This window comes from Melanerpes formicivorus, unplaced genomic scaffold, assembly GCF_026170545.1.
Source record: "Melanerpes formicivorus ecotype bairdi unplaced genomic scaffold, bMelFor1.0.p_v2 SCAF_27, whole genome shotgun sequence".
Taxonomy (NCBI): domain Eukaryota; kingdom Metazoa; phylum Chordata; class Aves; order Piciformes; family Picidae; genus Melanerpes; species Melanerpes formicivorus.
Genome location: NW_027142379.1, coordinates 5,256,557 through 5,283,392, shown reverse-complemented (window position 1 = coordinate 5,283,392; position 26,836 = coordinate 5,256,557). Strand labels below are relative to the sequence as shown.

At 40.3% G+C, this 26,836-nt stretch overlaps 1 long non-coding RNA gene across 4 annotated transcripts in view; it reads left to right on the top strand.

Moving 5' to 3' along the window:
* Nucleotides 1–23,715, top strand: part of LOC137448957 (uncharacterized) — a 149,947-nt gene extending 126,232 nt beyond the window's left edge. For 2 of the 4 annotated variants that reach the window (XR_010989271.1, XR_010989270.1), the window contains 5 exons: nucleotides 3,778–3,904; nucleotides 7,022–7,126; nucleotides 8,096–8,577; nucleotides 8,685–8,771; nucleotides 13,091–13,484. This is a non-coding gene — a long non-coding RNA (uncharacterized lncRNA). Of the gene's footprint in view, nucleotides 1–3,777; nucleotides 3,905–7,021; nucleotides 7,127–8,095; nucleotides 8,578–8,684; nucleotides 8,772–13,090; nucleotides 14,931–17,529 lie in introns of those variants that run through there. The other 2 variants (XR_010989269.1, XR_010989268.1) reach the window with 2 other exon arrangements.
* The last annotated feature ends 3,121 nt before the right edge of the window (nucleotides 23,716–26,836 follow it).

The window sequence follows — 26,836 nt, the reverse complement described above, 5'->3', positions numbered from 1 at the left end:
ATCATTTTGAGTGGTGGGGTTTGTCATTGTTGCAGGAAAAGATGGATATTTTGGTGAGGAATTTCTTCTGTCATTCTGGTCCTTTCTCAGTTCTTTGTGTTTTTTTTTTCCTTTGCTCACAAGCTAAAAGGTTTTATGATTTCAAGATTGTTTAATATTGCCTTACCTAAAAATGACTGGTGTATAGCAGCATGTTGCTGGAACACTGCTGACATATTGCTTCTAACATTACTATTTCCAAGCTTCTGATACTCTGGTTTGCTTTTGGTGGGAATTCTGCTATCCAGGATGTTTTCTCTGATCAACTGTCTGATTGTAACCTGTGCAATTGTGGCTGGATTTCATTAGCAGAACCTGCCTACTTCCAGGAAAAGAGTTTAATCTTTGGCTTTGAATGTAAACTTAATATCCAGAGATGTTATTTATCAGATATTATATAATTTCCTTCAGTGCACAACAAAAACTCTATCTTAAAGTTCATTAATATCAGTGCAGCTCAGTTTAATCTTCTGTTTGCTCCCCCCACCCAACTACAGTTGAAAAATGGAAAAGGATGAAGTGGGGCAATTGCTTTTTGCAGAAAATTGCCTAGCTGTAATGCATATTTACAGCCTCTGTGAACCTGCCAGGAAGGTGTGGAATAGCCAGCAAATCAAGCACGGGGTTGCAAATGTCAAAGTTGTGGAGCATGGTAGCGTAATTATCAAAGCACATCAGGTATTAGAATTTTGATAGTTCCCTCTTATGACAAGTATAGTAATGAGAACAGAAAATATACAAAATTAATCTATTTCCATGACAAAAATAGTAATGAGGTGAGATGATTGCATCCAATTCACAATCTCAACGTTGTCATTTCCCAATGGGCTGGACCAGTAATATTAGTAGCTTAATTAAATCAGTAATAATCATTCCTTCTTCCTTCCCTCATTTGCTCAGAAGAGGAAAAATTTAATGGAAAGGCAAAAGGATTTCCACAGTAAAAGTTGCCTTCAGCTTTGCACTCAAAACAATGGTTAAATGTTTTATTTTATACTTTAATTTAGGTTCTTGAAGACTACTGATTCAGACCTTGTGAGTTAATCTTTGGAAGACACATAAAGAATTGTTAAACTTTTCCCTGCAGAGCTGTTACTGACATTTCATGGGGAAAAAACCTGTCATTTTAATAAAAACTATACCAATGTTTTATTTTCCTAGGATAACAGAAGAACAGTTTTCTTGTATATTAATATTTGAGAATGTGATCAAATCATATGGTTTGGCTTTAACATCCAGAGAAAGGCAACAAAGCTGGGGAGAGGTTTGGGGCACAAGCCCCATGAGGAGAAGCTGAGGGAGCTGGGGTTGCTTAGCCTGGAGAAGAGGAGGCTCAGGGGAGACCTTATTGCTGCCTACAACTACCTGAAGAGAGGTTATAGCCAGGTGGGGGTTGGTGTCTTCTCCTGGGCGGCCAGCAAGTCAACATCTTTCCTAAACTGAGGGGCCCAGAACTGGGCACAGTATTCAAGGTGTGGCCTAACCAGTGCTGAGTACAGGGGCAAAATGATTCCTGCCTTTTCTCTTCCTCAGGATCAAGGACTAGAAGAGAAGCCAATTTCAATCTATCTCTGATTTTCTGAAACCATTGTGAAGCTATGCTCCTTACAAGCTAGCTCAGTTAACATCATCCTCATCTGATTCTTGCTAATCAATTTAATCAATTTTTTTCACTAAATTTCTCTGATTAACATCAGCTTCCAAGTACAAAAATAATTTGCAAAATCTCTCAGCTACCCTATTAGCCATTTAAATATCCTAACTGTTAGATCCTTATATATGAGTTTTTCCTCTTAAATTCAGAACCTCTTAGAAGATGAAGACAGGGTTAATAGAAACAACCTTAAAAGACTAAGGTGCCCAGTTCCAGTGCTGAAGCAGCAGGTGACAAAACCCACTTTATCTAATATTATATCATCATCCACTGTGGATGCTTCTAATGAGAATCCTTACCAACTTGTTCCTGTGCTATTAGATACATCAGCAAAAAATCTGCAAGAAAATATATGGACTTATTACTGAAAACATGTACAAATGACACTAAAGCTGATGGAACAGTAAATAGTTATGAAGATGGCTCATATATATAGATTGGTCTAATTTGCTTTCTAAGGTGTTTCTATTGGGCAAAAACAAAAAAGAAGCTCTTTTTCTTTCCTTTTTTAATTTTTCCTGTGGCCAGATGCAAGACTGTAAAGTTAAGGATAAAGAATGTAGGGCAGGCTTGCAAGCTGTGAGATGGTATCATGGAAGCACACTGCTCAGAGAGGGACCTGGGTCACAGCCAAGTTAATAGTCAATGGTGTGTGAGTTGTCAGGGTCTTGTTGTAGCTATGGGAAGATATGTGATCTTTTGGTGGTGAACATCAGCTAAGGGTTCGTATATTTACTACAAAAATAGTGAGAATCTTTGCAGCCACAATTATTAGAACCCCAAATGTCAGATCATGATGTGCACCTGCCAAAGCCACACACACAAAACAACCCACAGCAAATCAGGTCCCTGAGAATATTGCACTGGTTGCACAGGAGAAGACTTTTACAAAATGAGGTCTCTCCAGTTGTGTGTTTCTTCTTGTGGGTGTTCTCCATTGAATGCTGAGGGAGAAGGTTACCAGTGGTGGACAGTTGCATATGCTGTGGACCAGGACATGCACTGGCAGAAGACTCCAGGGCCAGGGAGGGGACACTCACTCCAGTCATCCCCACTGGGGGGCAGCTGTGGCTGCTGTGGTCTGCAGCTGTACCAAAGCCCAGCTTTGGCTGTGGCAGTCAGGGACCATGCACTGCATCTGCCAAAGGACTTATATACCATGGTGACTCTTTTCCATGCTGGTCTAGCTTCCTACATCCAGATTTGTTGTTTCTGATAGGGTATGTAGATGACCTTGGCAATATTAGTATTGCTGGTGCAGGTACCTCAGGCTCTGCAAAACTCAACTCCCCAGAAAGCCCGACTGCTCCCCTCTGAGTGCCTGCGAGTGTGGCCATTTCTGCCCTACCTCACCCTTAACCTCTTTCAGTAAAGAAGTTTTCCCTAATATCCAATCTAAACCTTCCCTGGAGCAACTTGAGGCCATTTCCCCTTGTACTGTCATGTGTTGTTTGGGAGAAGAGACCAATACCTACCTCACTATAATGTCCTTTCAGGCAATCTCCTTAGCCTCCACTTCTCCAGACCAAACAATCTCAGTTCCCTCAAACCACTCTTCATATGACTTGTTCTCTAAGCCCTTCACCAGCTTCACAGCCCTTCTCTGGATAAACTCCAGCAAAGTCATTGGTCTGCTCATCTGCCTCTAGCCCTAACAGGGAGAAAAGAATACTATTTTAGACATGCTGAAGTTATGTAAGGCCTGATTGTTTCTCTTTATGTAAACGTAGGTGTGGGCAATGCTGTCATTTGTCCTCTTTAATTGTTGCTAAAGAGCTTCCTCTTACATTGCATTTGTTGCACCTAGAGGTTTTCATCTGATGTGCTGCTTGCTATTTGCAAAACTCCACAGTAATTTGTGAATATTAGATGTAGCCTGAGTCCCACTGTGAAATTCAGTGTTTGAATTGGAGCTGTACCTTTTAATTTTTTTACATCTTCAGCTGCTCATATAAATAAATACAAAGCAGGTTGTGAGAGTACACCAGGACTTTAATGAAAAAAACCAAGCAAAGCTTTCACTTAGCTATTAACTTACTATTTTCCCAGCAGAAATTGTTTCTGTCCATACTTTATTATGACAGGGATGAATGGGAGTAGGAGCTGAAGTCTAATCCAGGCAGATGGTTGTCAAGAGCTGTACACAGAATCTGAGAATACAGAAAGAAATAAGAAGAGAATTTCCACCATTTTGGTTCTGTATCATGAATGGTGAGTAAAGGATATATTACAGACAAAGGGAAAATAGCCCAAGCTAAGTGAAGCAGGAAATGAAAAGGAGCTGCTGAAAAGTATTTTGCAGACAACTTTGTGCAGTTAGTCTTAGACCTTTAATAGTCAATGAACATATGATGGGACTGAAAACAGTAAAACCAAAATAAATGCTTCTGTGTTGCTAATCTCATCTTTGAAAGGCTGCAAAAGAATATTTGTGACAGAAATATACAAATGACTTCTGCCAATAGTTTCTGACTGTCTTGCTGTCTTTGCATATACTGCTTTTCAGTGCTCATATATGGGAGAGTAATTCCTTCATGGAATTTTTAATGGACAGATTAGGACCACGGAAGTGTCTCTTGGTGTCACTGTGTTTGTGTGTGTTCATGGTACAGGATTATCTAACCTCACACTTAGAGCAGAATTTAACTGACTTAGAGAATAAAAAGGGCCTGCAACATGCTTTCCAACATCAGTAAGTGCCTTTGAATGGGGTTACACTGAGGGTCTTCCTTGACTTGAATTAATAAACCATTACATATTTTGTACTATTATATATATTATGTATACAATAACCTAACCTAATATCACAGTAACCATGAAAATGCCAAAGTATGATCAAAAAGTCTTCAAAAACAAAGGAAACTGATTTTTATAAATAGATTAGTTGTATCCAAAGTTAATTTTGAAGTGTACCTTTTTATTTTATTCTTTTCTCTTCTTTATTATTTTCTTTATTATTTTATCTTCTTCATCCTTTTCTCTATTCTTTTCTCTTTATTCTTTTCTCTACTCTTTTCTTTATTCTTTTCTCTATTATTTCCTCTTCTTTATTCTCTTTTCTCTTCTCTTTTATTCTCTTCTCTTTTCTCTTCTCTTCTTTATTCTCTTCTCTTTTCTCTTCTTTATTCTCTTCTCTTTTCTCTTCTCCTTCTCTATTCTTTTCTCCTTCTCTTTTCTTTTCTTCTTCCCTCTGCACTTCTGGAACAAGAACATTAAATCCCCAGTCTGTTCCCAACTGGTATTTCAATTACTAATGCTTCCTATTCAAAAAATGGAGAGGCATCCCTTTTTATTCACAAGCATTCCTGTTCTGAAGTGAGAGGTTAATTTGAGTACTGAAAATGCATACACAGCTTTGGCAGCTTAACAGGTACTTTGAGCCCTTGTAAACTGATTTATACTAGCAAGGATAAAAATTACAAGGGTTACTAATCTTCATGCTGAAATCATTAAGATAATTACCACCAACTGTTTTATTATCCACGTATATCAAGGGAAATGTAGTTGGGTCCTGGAGCAGTGAGTGAAAATCTGAGTAGGTATGTATCAATCTGTGCTTTAAATGGCACGTTGCAAAATGCATACTGAAGCTGGTGCATGTGCCTTGTGGTATTACATAACTTGCCCACTGGTAAACTTTAGAACTGTGTATATTCAGTGGAATATTCTCTCTGCAAGAAGATCCCTTATTCCTCACAGTACAACCACGCTAGGACTACTCTGGTATTTTCTACTTGTCACAGTACTCCCTCTGATTTGGTTTACCTCTCCTCCTTCCATCAGATAAGGCTATTATGAGTGACTGTATTTTAAGTCAAAAGCCCAACATTTTTGTTCCATTTATGACATTAAAAAAAGAAAACAAAACCACATAATTTTAATTTCTGCCTTGTCTGGAAAGTGAACAAGTCTGAGAGGAATCTCTCTTTTAATCAGGGCTGTGAGTAGGTTTTTGTTTTCCTTCCCTTTATGTTCAACACTAAAAATATTTCCTGTTCTCCCAAGAGGAAAATGTAAATGCTTCCAATAAGTCTTATTAGGCACCCCTAAAATTCAGAGAAAATGCAAAAGTTATTCTGAAGGAATTACTGAACTTATTTACACCAAATCTGTGCCACCCCCTTTGCCAGCACAGCTACAGCAAGCAGGTTTAGAACCCCATAGAAACAGTTTCTAGATATTTTTCTTTTATAGTAAATAGCAAAGCAAAGTAACCTTAACTTCCCAAATCAGTCTTCATTTCATAAAGTATCAGGAAAAACTTTAATGAATAAAATAAGGGTTGGCTTTGTAGAGGAGATAAAAGTCATTTTTTCACTTGGTTAATTGAGATAAAAGTGGGTTTTAAGCAGTCATCTTTTATTTCTCAGTTACTTCAATATTTTTACATTTAAAAATTAGGTGGGGGGTGTAAGTTTGTCAGGGAACCTTTGCTATTTGGTGCTCTGCAAACTCACCTGGAATCTCTGCAATAGGTATAGGCCATGGCAGCCAGAGAAAAAGTGGCTGTTTACATAAACTCTGTGCATTTGAGAAGTGTCTGCTGGGTGTCAGAATCATGCTACTAGGGCATACACTGAATAGATGGAGATCAGAGAGGAAGTTCAGTGGTGAAAACCAAATAATAATAAAGAAAACTAAACTAGTTAGAATAATTGGGAAAGGGTGAATTTACTTGCCTGTTAAAGCTCTCTGCTACAAAGAACTACTTTCCAAGTTGGAAGGATGCACTGCACTTAGAAATGAGATTGGAATGATGTATCATACAAATGGGCATCATCCTTGTAAGTGTTCACCTGCTGAGCAAAGGAAAATGTCACATCTCCTTTCAAGTCCATGCCTTGGACGTTGTTGTCTCCTCACCAAGGAATCACAAAAGTAAATGGCAAATTACTTGGGGGAAAAACAATGAACAACAAAAAAATACAAAGACATAACTCCTAGAGGTTTGTCTTGGTTTAGCTGAGCCAAAGCTGCACTTGTGCATGAGACTCAAATTTCCTCTCTTCTGATAGCCTGTTCTTAGGTATTGTGATTTCTCTGTGATTTCTTCCAAGAATGGTTTTTGCTGTTGCGTTGCAGCACATGGGAGAGAACTTTTTAGGAAGTGTGTGTACTTGAATGAGATGTACAATTATTTTAATGGCTATGAGCTGTGACAAAATAGAAACACAAACCATACCAAAGCTGCCACTGTGCATCAATAACAGCTGAGGCAGTCCAAGGCAGCCACCCACATATCTAGAAGATGGAGGCATAATGCAGGTATTTGCAACATTTATGGTTTCATAACTGGACTTTTTAATGAGTTCCTCTCCTTTCTCCCAGGCATTTTCTCTGTATCTGAGAAGACATCCTTCTTATGAAAGGCCCACTACTGTAACAAAAGCTCCCTTACCCCATGATGCTGTAAAACCCAGGATGATTATGGCGGTGAGCAAAATCTTCTGTGCACACTCTTATACCCTCAACTGCTGCAAGCTGACTTAGCATGGTCCTGTATTTGCAAAGCACTTCTGCCAGCTGTGAATCTGAACCCACTGTATTAAATTCATTACAACATGAGCTAACTATCCAGGGACTATGTTTAGACTTCAGATGATCCTGTGTAAATACACCAGGAAAACATTTCCAGGAAGCTCCTAATTTAGCCTTTTGCAGCGGTCCAATTACTTTGTATTTCATTAAAATTGCCTACTCAAAGAATTAAGGAGAGGAAAATAAACAACCCTTAGGGCTCATGTTTGTCTGCCACAGAGAGTCACAGGGCATACTTTGAGGTGCTGCCTTGTAAAGCTAATTTTGCCTTAGTGAACAAAGTTCAAGTTTTCCCTCACACTCACACTGAAGAAAGAACATGTGATGGCTTCCCAAATATATATAAGATTAAGAAACTCAAATGGAGAGTCAAGACAATAACTGTTTTTGGAGAGGAAAAGGCCAAACAGATGTGAGTTTTTTGGATGTGACACATTTCTTGGTGTGATTTCAGCATTTTGCTTGTAAAGGATGTGTACAAATTCAGTGCATTAGACTGATGTAGGGAAAGAACACATGTAGTTACAAAAATGCCTGACAGATGGGAAGTGCTTGGGGGATCTGAGGTCAGAGGATAACTGATTGCTCATATGTTATCTAGTAAAATAAATAAATAATTGACAGTTGAGTCTCTACAAAATCAGTGAAAAGAGCACAGGTTGCCAGGTCTGGAGAATAATGTATAGATTGCTGAACACAGCTGTGGAGATTTTAGAGATAGTATTGAATGATCTTTCTATTAACAAATAAGATATTGGATGCTGCCTAATTTTAACTGTTGCCTACAAGTTGGAAATGATGGATTTTTTTTGCACAGTAATACATTAACTTTCTGAAAATAATGATGATCTTTTTGAATTACAGGACAGTTTGGAAATATCCTAGCTCTTACACAATGCCTGTGAAACTTCAGCAAAAATAGAGCACAGCAAATGCTTCACAGGGAAGGACTCCAGTCAAACATATGCAAGCCAGAAAACCACTTCAGACCTTAAAAACAATTAAAAGCCATTATGTTAAAAGCAATCACTGCAGCATTCTGGATAGTACAAAAAACCCAAACATGCTACAAGTCATACTCTACATTGCAAGGTCTGGGCTGTGACTTAGGGTTTCCAAGAACAATTGGTGGTCACAGGTGAAGAATACTATCTTAGCATCATAGAATCATTTTGGTTGGAAGGGTCCTTTAAGATCATTAAGTCCATCTGTGAACCTAGCACTGCAGAGTCACCACTAAACCATGTCCTTTGCCACTACCTCTGCACGGTTTTTAAACATCTCCAAGTATGGGGACTCCACCACTTCCCAGGGCAGTGTATTCCAGGGCTTTACACCCCTTTTAGGTGAATAAATTTTTCCAATCTAATAAATTTTTCCTAATCTAAACATCCCCTGGGGCAGAAATGGAATCATATTGAGAGTTCACATCTCCTTGTGTTTCCCTTTCCAGCTTTATATTTTGATATTCTTCTCCTGTGTGACCATCTCTGAGCGGGGGTGACAAGACCTGTATGAGCAAGCACTCTACAGAATGTCTGTAAGTAAAAGAGAAGGGAAGGGGGTAGGGTTTACCCAAGTGCTTGGGCAGTATTTTCACAGTATCACAGTGTAACTAAGGTTGGAAGAGACCTTGAGGATCATCGAGTCCAACCTATCAACACAGACCCCATGACTAGACCATGGCACCAAGTGCCACGTCCAATCCCCTCTTGAACGCCTCCAGGGACAGTGACTCCACCACCTCCCTGGGCAGCACATTCCAATGACGAACGACTCGCTCAGTGAAGAACTTCCTCCTCACCTCGAGTCTAAACCTCCCCTGGCACAGCTTGAGACTGTGTCCTCTTGTTCTGGTGCTGGTTGCCTGGGAGAAGAGGCCAACCCCTTCCTGTGTACAACCACCCTTCAGGTAGGCGTAGAGGGCAATTTTGTCATCCTGCTTGTCAAAGGATGGGAACTGCTTCCTGCACCATCCTTTCACATTTGTTAGCATAAGATGAAAAGGTCTGATACTTTGCTGCATGTGAAAATAGCTGCTGCACAGATTCTAGCTGCAGTCCCAACCTCCTCTTCAAAAGCTGCTTGCTAGATCTCTAGTAATGCTAGCAATGTGCATCAAGAGAGGATTCAGGGTTGCCATTTCTTGCATGCTGAAATATGTCAGTATGGTGGGTTTTTTTTGCTTCTACCTAACATCTGACAGGCAAGAGATCTGTGTTTGAGGGAATAAATTTGCCAGGTTCCAGTACACCTTTGAGTCATGATTTCCACAGCCTCACAGCCTAAGTGGGACTTGCAGGCACTCAACTAGGTTTAAGAGTTTATGAAAAATGCAGCACTTGACCCTACCTGTCTTTATCATGCTGCATTGGAAAGGAAAACAGGACAGAGCTCACTTTTCCAGTCAGAATCCTAACTGGATTTGCACATACAGAAAGGACATTACTTTCACACCAGCCTGTGGGTTTATACTAACAGTTTACTGTGACACTGGTACACTAAGACATTGGTCATACTTAACACCCTCCCAATATCAAAGTAACTGGTGTGGTTTCCTCTTGGAAGACTTCAGCATCAGAAATCTGTGGCTAGTTTTAGTTCAGATCTTCTAGGAAGCCACAGTGGTTGCAATGCTGAAACCATAGAACTGCAGTGCACAGTCTGCATCCAATGCAGAAGTGCAGTATCATCTTTGCTTCCCTCCCATGCCCTAAAATATTTTGCTCTGGTAGCTCTGCTGGGGTGACTCATTTGTACCATAGAACACCAGAGCAATCCTGTTGCCAAGCCCAGGTTTGATTTATTTATTTTAAAAGTGTGTCTTATGATTTTTGTCCTTGAAATTTGTGGAAAGAAAAGATTGCTGATCCAGTTCAGATCTAAATATCCTGTTGCCTATGATTCAGAAGCACGCTCTTTACTGAAGACATGCTGCTAATAACTGCAACTATTTATGTAATTCTGCTGGCTTATGGAAAAACTGGATGAATAACGACTTAAGTGTGTTGTCAACTCATTTATTTATGTAAGTGCAATACTTGGCATGCCAAATGACTAGGTAGTGGCATACCACATTTTGTAAAGAAGTCACCCTGCACCCTTTGCAAGTGTGATGCTTTCCATGCCGGAAGGCCGAGCCCAGAGAGTGGTGGTGAATGGTGCCACATCCAGCTGGCAGCCAGGCACTAGTGGTGTCCCTAGGGATCAATGCTGGGCCCCATCCTGTTCAATATCTTTATTGATGATCTGGATGAGGGTATTGAGTCCATCATCAATAAGTTTGCAGATGACACCAAGCTGAGGGTGGGTGTTGATCTGCTAGAGGGATGGAGAGCTCTGCAGAGGGACCTTGACAGGCTGGGCAGATGAGCAGAGTCCAACGGCATGAGACTTAACATATCTAAATGCCAGGTTCTACACATTGGCCACAACAGCCCCATGCAGTGCTACAGGCTGGGGTCACAGTGGCTGGAGAGCAGCCAGGCAGAAAGGAACCTGGGGGTACTGGTTGATAGTAGGCTGAACACGAACCATCAGTGTGCCCAGGTGGCCAAGAAGGCCAATGGCATCCTGGCCTGTATCAGGAACAGTGTGGCCAGCAGGAGCAGGGAGGTCATTGTGTCCCTGTACTCAGCACTGGTTAGGCCACACCTTGAGTACTGTGCCCAGTTCTGGGCCCCTCAGTTTAGGAAGGACATTGAAACACTTGAACGTGTCCAGAGAAGGGCAACAAAGCTGGGAAGGGGTTTGGAGCACAAGCCCTAGGAGGAGAGGCTGAGGGAGCTGCGGTTGCTTAGCCTGGAGAAGAGGAGGCTCAGAGGAGACCTTATTGCGGTCTACAACTACCTGAAGGGAGGTTGTAGCCAGGTAGGGATTGGTCCCTTCTCCCAGACAACCAACACCAGAACAAGAGGACACAGTCTCAAGCTGCACCAGGGGAGGTTTAGGCTGGATGTTAGAAAGAAGTTCTTCATAGAAAGAGTGATTGCCCATTGGAATGGGCTGCCCAGGGAGGTGGTGGAGTCAGCATCACTGGAGGTGTTTAGGCAGAGCCTGGATGGGGTGCTTGGTGCCATGGTTTAGTTGATTAGATGGTGTTGGATGATAGGTTGGACTCAATGATCTCAAAGGTATTTTCCAGTCTGGTTTGTTTTGTTCTGTTCTGTTCTGTTCTATTCTATTCTATTCTATTCTACTCTATTCTATTCTATTCATGCAGCACTCTGCACCAATTGTTTTAAGGAAGAGGCTATTAAAGACAGTCATATTCCTCTCTATTATGACAGAATCACAGAATACATTAGGTTGGAAGAGACCTCAAAGAACATCCAGTCCAACCTGCAACCTAGCACTGAAGGGTCAACACCAAAACATGTCTGTAAGTGCCAGGTCCACACACTGCTGAAACACCTCCAGGTGTTTAAACTCCGCCACTGCCCTGGGCAGACCATTCCAATATTTGAGAACCCTTTCAGTGAAGACACAGCACCTGTCCATTCTAAAAGAAATACAAGCTTTGTGAATGCTATCAGAAGATGTAGTTTGAAAATCTTCAAGGTATACTGGTCTGAAATGCTTTTAAGATACTTTCAACTGCATATGTAATAATTACCTTGCAGATACAATCTTGGAAGATGCAATGGAACAGTTAATGCTAATTCTAGATGCAAAGAGTCATCAAGAACATCAGTAGTTCTGTCAGTGGGGCAGTTCATGTAAAGAGGTAAAGCCAGGACTTCAGCCTTTCTTGTCCTTTTGGCAGAAGTAAATTCCACAAGTTGTTAATGACCATTCTGAAAAAAATAAGATCAGAGTATCAGTCAGGGTTGGAAGGGACCACAAAGATCATCTAGTTCTAACCCCCCTGCCATGGACAAGGACACCCCACACTAGATCAGGCTGGTCAGAGCCTCATCCAGCCTGGTCTTAAACACCTCCAGGGATGGGGCCTCAACCACCTCCCTGGACAACCCATTTCAGGGCTTCACCACTCTCATGGTGAAGAACTTCCTCCTCACCTCCAGTCTGAAGATGGATTTCAAGGCTAAAACTGAGTATGAGTATAATCAGTATTCCAAGGTATCTTGCAGATATTTTGACAGATGTAGGCTGCAAAAGTAAAAATGAGGAGAGAATGAAAAAAAAATAAATAACAAAGAAGGAATTGAAACTTTTAATAACTTGTGGTTCACAGTACCAGTTACCAAGGCATGATGACTTTATATATCCTGTTTTACAACATAAGCATTGTTTTAATTAATTCTGAAAAGCAAACAAACTGTGTACAGGCTTACTTCACATCAGCAGCAACATACTTTTGTTTGGTTGTTTTGCAATGTCAAAATTGTATCTGACTAAGTTTGCTTTTGAAAATCCAAGCTAAGGAGTTGACTCTGCTAAAGTTTCTTAAGTAATGAAATGACCTCTGGGATTTTCAACTCTTTGTTTTCTTGACGTTTTAAATACAGTTTTAATTGCCAAGGAAAACAAAGAGGAGCAAAATTTGCAGATAATATAGCTTATTCTGAGCAAAATCCAGCCTGAAGGTAGGTTTGTCTTTCAAAGAAGGGGAAAAAAACAACAATTAAATGATGCTTTCACTTTCCTAGGTTGATTAGAAGCAATTCGAGTGCCTCAAGTGATGTAAAGTTTTAAATCTATTGATTAAATTTGCATCTCTTAATTTAGAAATGATCATCCATGTGGAGTGCAGCCTAAACAGCAGAATCTTTCACTGCTTAAGTATTGATTTTTAATATGTAAAATGTCCTAATTAAAAGTGGTATTTTGTAGATTGCATATTAAATATTAATATGTGCTCAAATTTTAACCACTGACATCTGTGATATTTTGCAGAACTGTGTGGGTCATCATGTGTGACTCCAGCAGACAAAGCAAGCAAGCAGAAGTGGCTGCTTTCAGTACAGAAGACCATGAGGGCTGTGCCACATAACATACAAATGCAGAAAAGATTCAAAAGACTGATTTGGTTTCATGCAATGGCTCTGCCTCTGCATGGTACTGACTGCATTCAGTCTTGATTAATTTATCTCATAGTAGAGAGCCAGGAATAAATGGGTTGAATAAACTGGCTTCAGGCATTATGTCCTGTGGAGCTGCAGTCTGATGGAGTTGTAGTATAGGTTCACCTGTTTTTGCAGGGAGTTCATGCTCAGCAGCACCTGTTTGGATGTTCCTCCTGGCAATCTTGGACACTTTCATCATTAAAGAATTATTCTGCATCAGTTAATCTTGGTGATTTGGATCTGTTTTCCCTGGGACAAAGAGCATGGCATGATTTGACTTGCATTGGTGCCTTCTTCACAGGCATGTCAAATGTTTTGAGGTTTGCCTTTTGAAGTACATTTTGCCCTTTCCTTGAAAACAGAGAGTTGTAGTTTAAGCTTTTTTTTTTTCTTTCATCTCATAGAGCACATTTCAAATTATTTAATGCTGACTAAAACATCACTGTCCTCACCTAAAGAAGGAAGGCAGTACAATTCTCCCAGTTTTATAGGAAATCACAACTACTGATCTGTCAGATGAACCCAGGTCTCTCCAAAAATAAGCTCAGTCTATGGAGTCAAACACTCTGAAAGAACTGTCTAAATGCTTACAGTAAGTTCTTCAAGTATAATTGTCTTTCCTAGTCCTTTATCCTGACTCTTCATGCAGAAACTGTAGACCCCTAAAATGTATTATACAGATGTATGATGTTCCCCACAGACAAGGAGAGTTTAAATGAATAAAATATAAATGAAAGCTGTATGGCATGAGGAATTAAGAAACCTGTTGCTCGTCATTACACAAAGGATATATGAAGAATAGGGTCTATAAAAAGCCATAAATCATTTAATGAAAATCAGAGTGGACATTGGAGCTGTTCATTCTTTGCTAATATCATCTGAAGAGCCTCATAGTTATTGAAGGATTCCTATAATGGATGGAGAATAAAGACATAAGAGGATAATGTATCAGTGAACAAAGAATAATGTTGCAAGGAAAAAGACATATGTAGAGAACAGGTAAATAGCAAAGCTTATTAGAAAATTAAGTATATTCTTTGCTTCACTGTCCTCCAAGCTGGTTGGTGATTTAGTGGCAGTGATTTAGATGTTCTAATTTCATGTTAGATAAGTTAAGCTTACTTAGTCCCCTTGACTGCAAAGGGCATCCAGCTAGTTTGAATGTACACACCTATACTGCACAGGTCAATACTTGGCAGATGAAATTATCTCCTATAATCCAAGCTAATTGAACACAGACCTGAGATCAATCACCAGCTTTTGGAGAGCTCAGAAGTAGGGAAAAGAAGAAAAGCTGAGCTTCTGCTGCCATTTAGAACAAAGGCCTCAGACTACTCTTACCTGCAGGGTGGATAGACAGGTCCTGGGAGTAGCTGTACATGCTCAGCATCTGACCGTCCTTATGCAGGAACATCTTGTAATGATGTTAGCAATGGATAGACACAGTGAAGGAATTTGTTCTTATCAAGGTCTGATGCTGCATGTGTGATGAGATTTCAGGAAACTCAAGGTGGGTTAGCCATAGGAAACTCAAGGTGGGTTAGCCATGGCTATTCTAAGAGCGTTGGAGTGTCACCTTGCTTTGGATCCACTGAGAAGTCAGATCAGAGCTGTGCTGGATTCGATGCCTTTGATTCTGCAAATGGGCTCTACAATTATGTAAGTAAATGGTGAGTGTGGACTTTAAGCAACTTTGCTGCTATCATTATACGTCATTAAACAGCGTTTCTGTGATCTCAGGTGAACTTCACTGTGCATTTGTGTTCTGTTTAAACATACTTTGTATTCAAGCAAATGGCAGTGTAGTTTTTATTGCTATCAGAAAGTGAAAAGTGGAGATCCCTACCTTAAAGACACTCCAGCTGCTTTTATATTCAGCCTGAAAGAACCTTCTTTAATGAAAGGGTTTGGTTGAAGCCTTGAAGTGTGTATAAGTGATACATTTTTCCCAATCATAACATTCATTATTTTCAATCAGTAATATGCATATTCCATTAAAAAAATACATTAAATTCTCAAACTCCTTGATTACTAGGGAATTCTCTACAAAGAAGTTATGAGCTACTATCTTCAGGCTTGTCAATAAAGCCTAAACCCTGCTGTGCTGAAGCTTATATCACATGCTGCATATGCTTTTCAAGCACGAACCAGCAGAATGCGATATTATGACCCAGCTTTACCTTCCTGTATTTAAAGCTTACCAAATGAGTCATTTATCCCATACTAACAGCACTGAAGGTACAAAAAGCAGTAATTGATAACATCATCATAAAACAGAGCTGCATTTAGAGCAAATAACAGTCTGTAAGTAATAGAGCAGTCGTGCAGATCACAGGTGTGACTGCTGACTCGGGAGTAGCATTTGGTTCTAGGGATGCTCTTGCAGTTTATGTGATTAGAGTAAAACGTTTAAAAATGCTAACAGCTATATTTGCATTCTTGTTCAGTACCAAAAAAACCCACCCACAAACTACTTTCCTAGTTTTTAGGAAAAAACAAACCAAACCAAACGAAAAAAAAGAATCTCTGCTGAGCAGAGGATTTAAGAAGCTGAGCATTTTCCCCAGAATTGAATTGCAGATGATTAGCAGATAGAACCTGGCAATAGAATCACTGATGTGAAAGGGGAGATGTTTTCCAAGAAAGCAATGTATTTAGAAAAAGGGAAGAGATTTACTAGACACAGCAGAGATTCTTTCATTTCAAGCCCATCACACATTTGCACATTATGGCTGATATTCACGTGGTATATCTAATTTGTGATCAGTGTTTTAGCTGATATTTGGAAACAGCTTTGGGATTCTCAAGGAAAAGCAGCAGTACTTCTGCTCTGGCAGTTACAGCTGTCTCCAATGTTATCAGCTCTCCAGAAAGCAGGAATTTGGAGATCTCTCAGGTACTGTATGCTGATAATTTTAAAGGGGAGGTTGAGCAATTTAAAAAGTACCCTCAAGTTACTTTAAAACACACCCAAAGCAGCCTCTCACACTGGATTATTTCTTTATATATGTCCAATCCTTGTGCTTTATATACTAGAGATCAAAAAGAGATATTATAAATGCAGTTTTGACTCTCCCTTGATGGGGGACTCTCATTTTGATAACAAGATGTCTCAGACTTCTAACTGTCTGTATCTCTCTGTCCTACTGCTGTATCTTGTTTATGGTATCATTTTAAAATCTATGTTTGCATTCTTCTCTCTGCTTTCATTATTATCAATACCATGCAAATATTTGTGTTACTCGACGAAGACAAGGCTTCAATAAATCCATCTGATAAAGTTTTCCTCTTCTCATTAAGCTTCTAAAGTTTAACTAGCAAGAAATACTGTCATTTAGCTAGTTACTAGACCCAGATAAGTGTCAATGCTTAAGCAAACACAGCTGGAAGCATGCTAACTGTGAGGGGGAATTTACAACTCTGTGATATAAATTAAGTCGTGTTTCTGGCATCCATTTTAAGCCACTAGATTTGAGCCAATTGCAAAACCAGATTTGTAATCACGACAAACTTTTATTAATTTGATGTTGTTTTAACAGTTTTCAGCTCAGACAGCAAGAAAATGATCTAATGACTTGGAGTAGTTGCTCTTGTAAACTTTAATTCTAAACTATTGGTTTAGGCTGTCTAAACAACTGCAGTGAAATCTCGCTCTGTTAGCTTCATGCAATTTAGTGCTGCAGAGTTTAATGAGAAAAGTGCATGTATTGAAAGTGCTTTTAAAAGATGCACAATATGTTTTGAAATGCTTGATATTGATGCTGAGAATTTGCTGACTTCTCTGAATTTTTGTATAGCTTCTGAAGCAGGGACTTTCTGTGGATCCATATTAAAAACTCTTTGTGAAAAACAGAGCTGGAAATTTACCTGCAGCAGGAATTATTCTGTAAACTTAGACTGTTCTCCTTGTCCTATCAAGCAAAGATGAGTGTAAATCCAGTTTTCTTCTCTTCAGAAGGTAGGAATGAAAGGGGACACAGGAGCACAGTAGGAAGTGAGTATGTAGGATGCAAGTAAAAACAATGAAGGTAATTGAATGTAGCTTGGAAAAAAACGAAAGAAACTAATTTATAAAATTATGAGTTGAGGGTCTTCTGTAAAGCAATGCACACAAAGTGAGTGGAAAGCACTACATAATATCTAACTACATGCTATATAACAGCAATTATATATATTCTTCCAAATTATAATGGAAAAGTACATCACAGAATTTTTATTTTCCTTTTAAAAGAAGTGCTCTTAGATTCTTTCTCTGCTTTGTATTTGCAGATCTCCGAAACTACAGTGTTCTCTGTAGGATTATTCCCCACTAGAAAGACATCTTGGAATCATATACATTCATCAATTAAGGTTTCTACCTCACTTAAATTTTGAGTCTGGTTCTCGAGCCCCTGGCACCACGCAGACACAAAAGCTGTTTCTGAGCATGAGCATCTGCAGGTCAGAGTCCCTCCACATGAAAATCAGCCTTGGTTAAACAAGCAAACTTTCCCTGCCAGGTTTGTTCAGGCTTTTTTAAATGACCACGATTCCTTGCTTACTCTGTGATTTCCAGAAAACAATGTACTTTTTCAGAGGATGTGGATCTGCTTCTTGCCCTCTTGCCTGTGGTGATGTGAGGTGGCACAATACAGCCCCAGCTTCAGATGGGTAGGAAGACGAGTTCCCAAAGACAACATTTCTGCAGGTGGATTTCTTACCTCTTTCCCCCTCACTTATCCCTCAGGGTCCAAGACTTATCTAAACTGTTTTCTAAATGTGGAAGTTACCTGTATGCTTCACAACTGGACAGGATCCTTACCTGCGGTGGGTGCTTTACTTTTGTAACAGCCTCATTAAGCACCAGTGATATCTAGTGTGTTGATCAATCACAAGGAGGCATTCCCTCCTCTGAAGACAAGTGCTCAGCTCCTTGAAAGTGTATAGATGTTCCTACTGAAAAAGATGGGAAGTTAAACGCCTTAATCCATCTGGACTCCTATGTTGTGCTGTCCTGGCCATGTTGAAAATAATAGGACCACATTCTAACAGTATGGTTTCAGGCATGTGTGAAAACTGTGGGCAACTCTCCAGGTACTCAGATACTACAGTGACAGAGGCTACATAAGCACTTGCTTAGACAGACAGCTGAACAGATTTCAAATGCAAGGCTTCCAAAATGTGTCTTTTATAATACATTGCTGCTTTCTAACAGCTTGCTGGTGATAGATTTTTAAACCTGAAGCATATGAATAATGCAAATAAGGAAATGTTGCACAGTAATGTTGATTCAGTAACACTTTATATGCTCATTAGCTAGCGTGCATTATAATTGAATTCTTACATGTGACAGCCACATGAATGCCAGATGAATACATTATGATTAACACTGTTACAATGAATACTAAATGAATTTTTAATGACTGAACACTTACCATTTTCCTGTTGGTTCTGTGGCATGGAGAATTTTGATTCTTCTTAAAAAGTGGAGTTGAAGCAGTGATAAGAACTGCTTATGACCTAGAACATGGTTGGATGGTGCTAAGTCATTTTTCTCCAAGGCTCCATGACAATTTTGTTGACTTCAAAAAAAAGCAACAGGTAAAGAAACAGTTTTCCTAGAAACTGATGCTGAATGAAGGATTATTCACTTGCATCTCTCATAAGATTCACTTAGCAGTGATCCACAGCTACTAACCAGACATCATGAGGGAAAGGTAGCAAGAATGATTCCCAAAGCAATGAGTTATTTTTCTTTTTGCAAATTCTGCCTCTGGAGTGATGGAAAAATAGAATTAAAATGTTTTATTTTTGTCGTGGTTGGATTAAATACTACTTGAATAAACAGACAAAACATTCACACTTTAAATACAAACTTTGTTCTTTATTCAAGTGAGCAATGTTTCCACCAGGTTGCTTAGCCTTCAGGCACTATTTATCTGCAGGGAGCAGTTGTCGTTAATGCTACCTCATTACCTTGTATGCATAGCAATTTGTTTTATAAATGGTCCTACAGAAATGAATGGACTTGTTTGGGGTGAGCGTTTACTTCCACATTGTCTAACAGAAAACCCTTGATGCAAATGTTAGAACCTCTTCTCAGACTTCAGACATTTTTGTATTTCACAGAGGCACAACTAAAACTAAACCCACATCTGCTGTGCTTCTGAAATTTCCTGGAGGACACAAGGCAGGACCGTGTCAACCCTTGGAGATAATTACACACACCCATTTTAACTGCACTTCCATGAGCTACACTAAATGTCTTGGGAGCCACATGCCCACAGACTAGTTGATCTCTTCTGGCTAGCTTGTATGAACCTCAAGAAAAAGAAGGTAGGTTTGCAGTTGAGTTTGGTAATGCCAAGCTGTCGCTCCTTATCTTCTACTTTCCTTGGATACCAAAATTGGTATAAAGGTTATGGTGTTTGACTGTTTGCAGTTATTGCAAAAGACTGTAACAAATAAATAAATATAATTATCAGCAAGAATAAGCAGGTTGCTAGACAAGTATCCTGTGAGAAACTCCGGTAAATTAGGAAGGAAGTCGTATTCCATAAATAACTGACTAACTACAGAGAGCAGTGCCACTCCTCAGCAGAAATAAATGCATGGTGGGAACGAGAGAGGAAAGAACTACCAGGAGTCTCAGGCAAAAGGAATGAAAGGTCAGACCTGGCTGCTCCTGTGCATGCTGCTTTCATCCCATGCTTTTCCCACTGCAGTTCCACTCAGGGATTGTTCTGCAATACAAAATACTTAAGTGGGTGGGCATGAAGGCAATTTTTGCCCGTATTTGCTTTAGACACTGGGTGAATTTTAACCCCAAATGAATGAAAACCCTTTGTGTTTCAGCCTATAAGGCTTTCAAAGTTTAAATTTTCTACTTTCTCATTTTTAGTATTTGCTTTTCTTTAACAAATTCTTTCAGAGAGTTTTCCATCATCCAAAATACTAATTTCCTGATATTTTGCTTCCATGGGCAATGTAAGCCATGTAAGACCTCAAATTAGGTTATCTTCTTGTAAAATTAAACTAAAGATTTAAGTTTCTCCAAATAAAGTTGGAATTCATCCAAACAGGAATGTTCATGGCATGGATGGGCCAAAGTGACTCTGGTTCAAAGGAATTAAATGAATACACCCAAATCAGGAGGTACTCTTGTGATCCTCCTTACTCAGCAGAAGCTCCAAGTCTCATTTTAACCTGCTACAATAAATATCTGGTTCCATCAGGTAATGCACATTAACTGCAGTTTGAGTCTTCTTACATAGAGCACAAAAGAAATTGCTCTGAGGAAGCTGTAATCTGAACAGCAAGACACAAAGAGAGATAGACCCAACAGAACAGTTCTACAAGGAGAGGACTTGAGGTGCAAACACTTTGCACGAGATCATAAAATCTGTCTGCTGTTGAGCCAGGTCTTGCCCTTCCTAGACTATGTCCTGCATCTCTTACAGATAAAATCACCACTCTTTTCAAATGCCAACTCCAGGCAGTTTTCTAACAGAGCTAAATTTAATCTTTGCTTTACACTGCAGTGTTTTGGAAAAACTGCAGTGAGGGGTGGGCCCAAGGAGATATGAAAGGTGCACACCCTGGGTAAATTTGGAAAGAGCAACTTTTATTTATATACACCAGCAAGTGCTTGTAAACTTCCCCTGCAGAGTTATTTTGGTCTGCTATCACAAATTTGTCAGCTGCTAAGAGATATTTTTGAAAGCTGAGAGGAGGATGCTTTTCTGGGCTGAAGTACAGACCAGTGGGCTTCCCACTCTGAGGGCTTCTAGGGACAGGCAACCTTCCAGAATCACTGGGGCTCCTTTCCCAGGTCTGGGATTTGGGCTGCTGGTCAGCAAAGTCCAGCAGTGCAGCGCTGAGAGAAGCGCAGCAGGTCAAAGCTCGGTATTTTGTTTATGGTTTAGTTTTGTTTTCATGGAGGAGTGAAGTGGTTACAAGATCAGTGGAGCTACCCTGAATTTTGAAGTTTTTTTGTACTGTGCTTGTATCCCCGGGCAGAATGCCTTTGCCCTTCCAGGCAACTATCACCACTTAACAAGGTGATGGTGTTTCACCAAATGGTGAATTTGTGTTTCTCCTGGCAAACGTGAAAGGATTTAAGGAGAGCAGCCAGACAAATCTTGGGTATTCTTTGTTGCATCTGATGGTGCTATTAGTTTGCTGGTTCTTTTTTCGTTTTTCCCAAGAAAGGAGGAGCTGGCTCTGCCGTCATAATTTGCAATACTGATTCAGAAATCAGCCCTCTTGTTAATCTTTAAGTTCCATGCTATAATTTTCTTGTTAGTTTATATAGAAAGAATCATATATTAATTTTCACAGATTTCACTGTTTTACAGACATTAGGAGAAAGATTTCAATTTTAGAGTGTGCAATAATACCCACTTAAACTTACTGCCTTTTGGACATCAAAGTTTGTGAAAGCTTCTCTAATGAGATTGCTTTTTATTCAACATTTCTTTTCTTGTGTGACAATTAATTTTGTTAAATACAGGGAAAAATAAATAAGCTGTTTTGGAGGGAAGGGGTAGGAGAGAAGCTCTTCATTAATGAATGGCTGTGTCTCATTACATGCAAACTAAAGACCTTTCCTGCATTCCAGGTTGAAAGTGTGGGGAGGAGTAGGTGATTCCATTCTTATTGAAACCTTCAGGAGTTATTATAGCTTCCTGTCTACCAGCATGAGTGAGCTCTGGGGAATGAATAAGAATGGATTTTGTGAAGACAAGTGGTAAGAGATGGATGAAGATGAGGGATGAGCAGAAGCATAATTCACCAGTGTACCTGATGGCATAATGACATTGATGTTTCTTGGCTTATATATCACCCCAGGTGCAGATATATGTCACTTTATTTCTGTCCAGCACAATGGAGAGTCCATGAGGAATATTATGACTTTTTAAGTCACCATCTCTCAGCCAGATTGCTTTGGGGGCAATGCAATTACTTGCTCTTCTGCCTATGGGCTTGGTAGCAAACTGACACTGCCGCCCTCAGCTAGACAAGTGATCAGCTAAGGATGACAGACAGTGCTGCACAAACAGTTAAGTTAGTCCTGTATCTTGTCTGTCCTGCGGTTCTGTCTCAGCTTCACCTCTGCCACCACAGAGCTTGTGAGGCTCTGTGGCTAATGCTACCTTCCTCATATTGCTGTGATGCAGACACCAAATCCCCAGTACCTCTTGTAAGTTTAGATTTTCTCCTCTGCATCACAAATGTGCAGATCCAGTCTGTTCTAAATGTGGCAGACAAAAATCTTGTCTAGATACTGAACATGAAGCTGTTGACAAGTAAGAAGGGCAGGCTGAATTTCATATTCTTAGAAGATCCTAATGTATCCTAGTGGATCTGACCTCATGTTCCTCACCCCTGTAATTTTTTATGGTTTTACTTCTAGCCAGGGGAGGTTTAGGCTGGGTCTTAGGAAGAAGTTCTTCATAGGAAGAGAGATTGGCCATTGGAATGGGCAGCTCAGGGAGGTGGTGGAGTCATCATCACTGGAGGTGTTTAGGAAGAGACTGAATGGGGTGCTTGGTGGCATGGTTTCGTTGATTAGATAGTGTTGGATGATAGGTTGGACTCCACAATCTCAAAGGTCTTTTCCAACCTGGTTAATTCTATTCTATTCTAATGGACCAATGCCTAGGGATAGTGCACATGACTAAGAGTTGCATTTTTTGTGACACAATGTAGTGTTTCCATTAGGCCACACCAACATGGAAGATCCTGATGAATATCGAGCACTGAATTTCACAGTAAATCAACAGATCTACATAAAGTCAGATCTCTGGTTGCTGATATTCTGAATGTGCATTTTGTTGCCTTGCAAACGTCCTGGAGGAATTCAGTTTTCAACAGTTTTAGGCTTTGGTATGGCACAATGGCTCAGTTTTGTAACAACAAGCTGAAATACTGCCTGTCACTGAACTGTCAAACTGAGCTTTTGTGTTGTTTACAAATTAAAACTGTCTTCTCATTTTCAGCTCTGTATACAACACCTATGTTCTGAGTCTGAAAACTCTGTACTGCAACCTGAAAGAGACTGCTCTAAAATAATGTGATTAAATGCAGGACTAATATTCCACAAGCACAAGCCACGTGGGATGGGGTGGCTTATAGGCTGTATAAGGCTTTCTTCTGCTTTTGATGTCTGGATGTGGAAAAAAATGTGACACTGAAATGTAATTTTAAAATAATCTACATGTGTTACAACAGGCAACAGGACTGTTTATGTGATTAATTTTGCTGTAAATGTTTAATATTAATAAATAGACCCTTTTAACTATCTCAAGAATGCAGTCTCATGGGCAGCTTTTTGAAAGAAGGTACAAGTGCAACTCCTGGAACAATGGTTGTGGTGGAATACACAAGTCTGAAAAAGCATCACAGTATCACAGTATCACAGTATCGCTTAGGTTGGAAAGGACCTCGAGGATCATGGAGTCCAACCTATCAACACAGACCCCATGACTAGACCATGGCACCAAGTGCCATGTCCAATCTCCCCTTGAGCGCCTCCAGGGTCGATGACTCAACCACCTCCCTGGGCAACCCATTCCAATGACGAATGACTCGCTCGGTGAAGAACTTCCTCCTCACCTCGAGTCTAAACCTCCCCTGGCGCAGCTTGAGACTGTGTCCCCTTGTTCTGGTGCTGGTTGCCTGGGAGAAGAGGCCAACCCCTTCCTGGCTACAACCACCTTTCAGGTAGTTGTAGAGGGCAACCAGGTCACCCCTGAGCCTCCTCTTCTCCAGGCTAAACAATCCCAGCTCCCTCAGCCTCTCCTCACAGGGCTTGTGCTCAAGGCCTCTCACCAGCCTTGTTGCCCTTCTCTGGACACGCTCAAGTGTTTCGATGTCCTTCTTAAACTGAGGGGCCCAGAACTGGACACAGTACTCAAGGTGCGGCCTAACCAAAGCAGAGTACAGGGGCACTATGACCTCCCTGCTCCTGCTGGCCACACTATTCCTAATGCAGGCCAGGATGCTATTGGCCCTCCTGAAAGTACATACAAAGGTGAAGTTGTATCCTGAAGCTGGGCTTTTACTTATAGAAAGAATGAGAAAAGTAATTATGAAGATATTCGTACCTATAAGAAAGGCCATTGATACAAATGGGAGTCCACTTGGTTTGAGGAGCAATGGCTTTTCCATCACAATTTCATTCTGTCTCCCTGAAATGAAACTTAATTTAATTTGTATTACATGTAATTTATATACAGTTATGATTCGTTCAAATATAGCTCCAGCTTGACTGATAGGCTGTTATCAATAAGGGCTACAAGAATGCTCTCAAAAACTGTGTGTCAGATAAGATGTGACTTTTATGTCCCTTGCTGCAGGAGCATGATTAAAAATGAGACATTAGAAACAAACCAGATTTTTGACTGATGTTTAAACTGAATGTTTTGTACCCTTGCATGTCTCTATGACATTAGGAATAAATGTATCTTTTCCATGCTTCCTGACTACATGGTGCATCAAGCAGCAGCATCCAGACAGTGGGCAGAGCCAATGAAGAAGGATGACTTCTGTTGTTTACTTCAAGTTTAGCCTGGGACCAACATATTTTTTCTTCTACAACACTGTCTGGTTTCATCTGTGTCATTACTAGGGATTACTAGGAAGAAAATAAATACTTGTGCTCCTGCAAGCTGACAGGTCACTGGTTCATATTAATCATGGAGAGTTTTCTAGCACTGTACTGTAATTTTCCAACATGGGTTTCTTGAGCAGATACCAAAAAAAAAAACACCCAACCAACCAAAAAAATGCAGAAACATATGGTAATCTTATCAAATGTCTAGGCTCCTAGTTACAGGAGGAAAGGCATTTTTAGAGGAGAAGATACCAAAAGGCAATGGCTTATTGGATATAATCAGCTTGAGCCATCTCATTTTTTTCCACAGTTGGAAATCTGATGCAGAGCATATGGTGAGTTCACATGCAAAAGTATGATAGACTTAAAATGGCAGTTCTTAATTAGCACCTTATTAATGTTCAGGTGCTAGCCATGTTTAGCAGCAGCATGAAATATGTGGTCTAGATTTTTTGCATTCAGAATGGAATTACACCTGTTTAAACACACTTTGCTGTCTACATTGGGATTGACTATACTAATGGCAGTGGGGGATAGTGTAGAGCTTTTACAATGCCAGTTTACACTGGAATTCTCATCTGGACTACTAGAAACTAAAGCAAAAAATTATGTCAATATATTGTGCAAATGTTCTGCAGGCCACACTTGCTTTTTCCACACGTAATTTTTAGATAGAATATCTAAACTTGCCAGAAGTTTGACAAAGATAATTGCTGCACTGTTGCTAAGTGTTCTCTGTAAGCAATCTGTATTCAGTTTACACACAATTAGGGAGTAAAATGGGAAAATTACTTCAAGTTTTTCTAGCATTGATTTAATCAAAACAAAAACTATGTTACTTATGATTTAGGCCTGTCAGATGTACAGCACATATTAAGAATTACAGGGATGGAGGAAAAGCTGCTGTCTTGTAAAAGAGGCTCTGAAATCCTCTGCATCGATACAGATTAGGAGTCAACCTGCTGGGAAGCATTCTGCAGAGAAAGTGCTGGTGACAACAAGTTCTTAGTGAGAATAGAATAGAAGTAACCAGGTTGGAAAAGACCTTTGAGATCATCGCATCCAACCCATCATCCAACACCATCTAATCAAGTAAACCATGGCACCAAGCATCCCATCCAGGCTCTTCCTAAACACCACCAGTGATGGTGACTCCACCACCTCCCTGGGCAGCCCATTCCAATGGCAAATCACTCTTTCTATGAAGAACTACTTCCTGACAGCCAGCCTAAACCTCCCCTGGTGCAGCTTGAGACTGTGTCCTCTTGTTCTGGTGTTGGCCGCCCAGGAGAAGAGACCAACCCCCACCTGGCTACAACCTCCCTTCAGGTAGTTGTAGACAGCAATAAGGTCTCCCCCGAGCCTCCTCTTCTCCAGGCTAAGCAACCCCAGCTCCCTCAGCCTCTCCTCCTAGGGCTTGTGCTCCAAACCCCTCCCCAGCTTTGTTGCTCTTCTCTGGATACGTTCCAGGAAGTCAACATCTTTCCCAAACTGAGGGGCCCAGAACTGGGCACAGGACTCCAGGTGTGGCCTAGCCTTGAGCCATCCGTGTGCCTTACAGTCAAGAATGTGAACATTATTCTGGGGTTCAGTGTGGCTGGCAGGATAAGAGAAGTTCTTTGTCCTCCTATACCCTGTCCTGGTGAAGACTCATCTGGAGCCTTGTGTCCAGTTCTGGGCTCCTCAGTTCAAGGGGGAGAGGCAATTACTGGAGAGAGTCCAACAGAAGATGTTGGGAGACTGGAGTACCTCTTTTATGAGGAGAGGCTGAGAGACTTACAACTCTGTAGCCCAAGTAAAGAGAAGATTGAGAGGAAATCTTATAAATATCAAGAAGGTTGGAAACCATGAGGCTGGGGCAGGGCTCTTCTCACTCATGCCCAGCAGTAAGAGAAAGGACAATTAGAACAAACTAGAACACAGGAGGTTTCTCTTGAGCTTAAGGAAAAACTTCTTTAGTTTGAGGTGAGGGACAGCTGG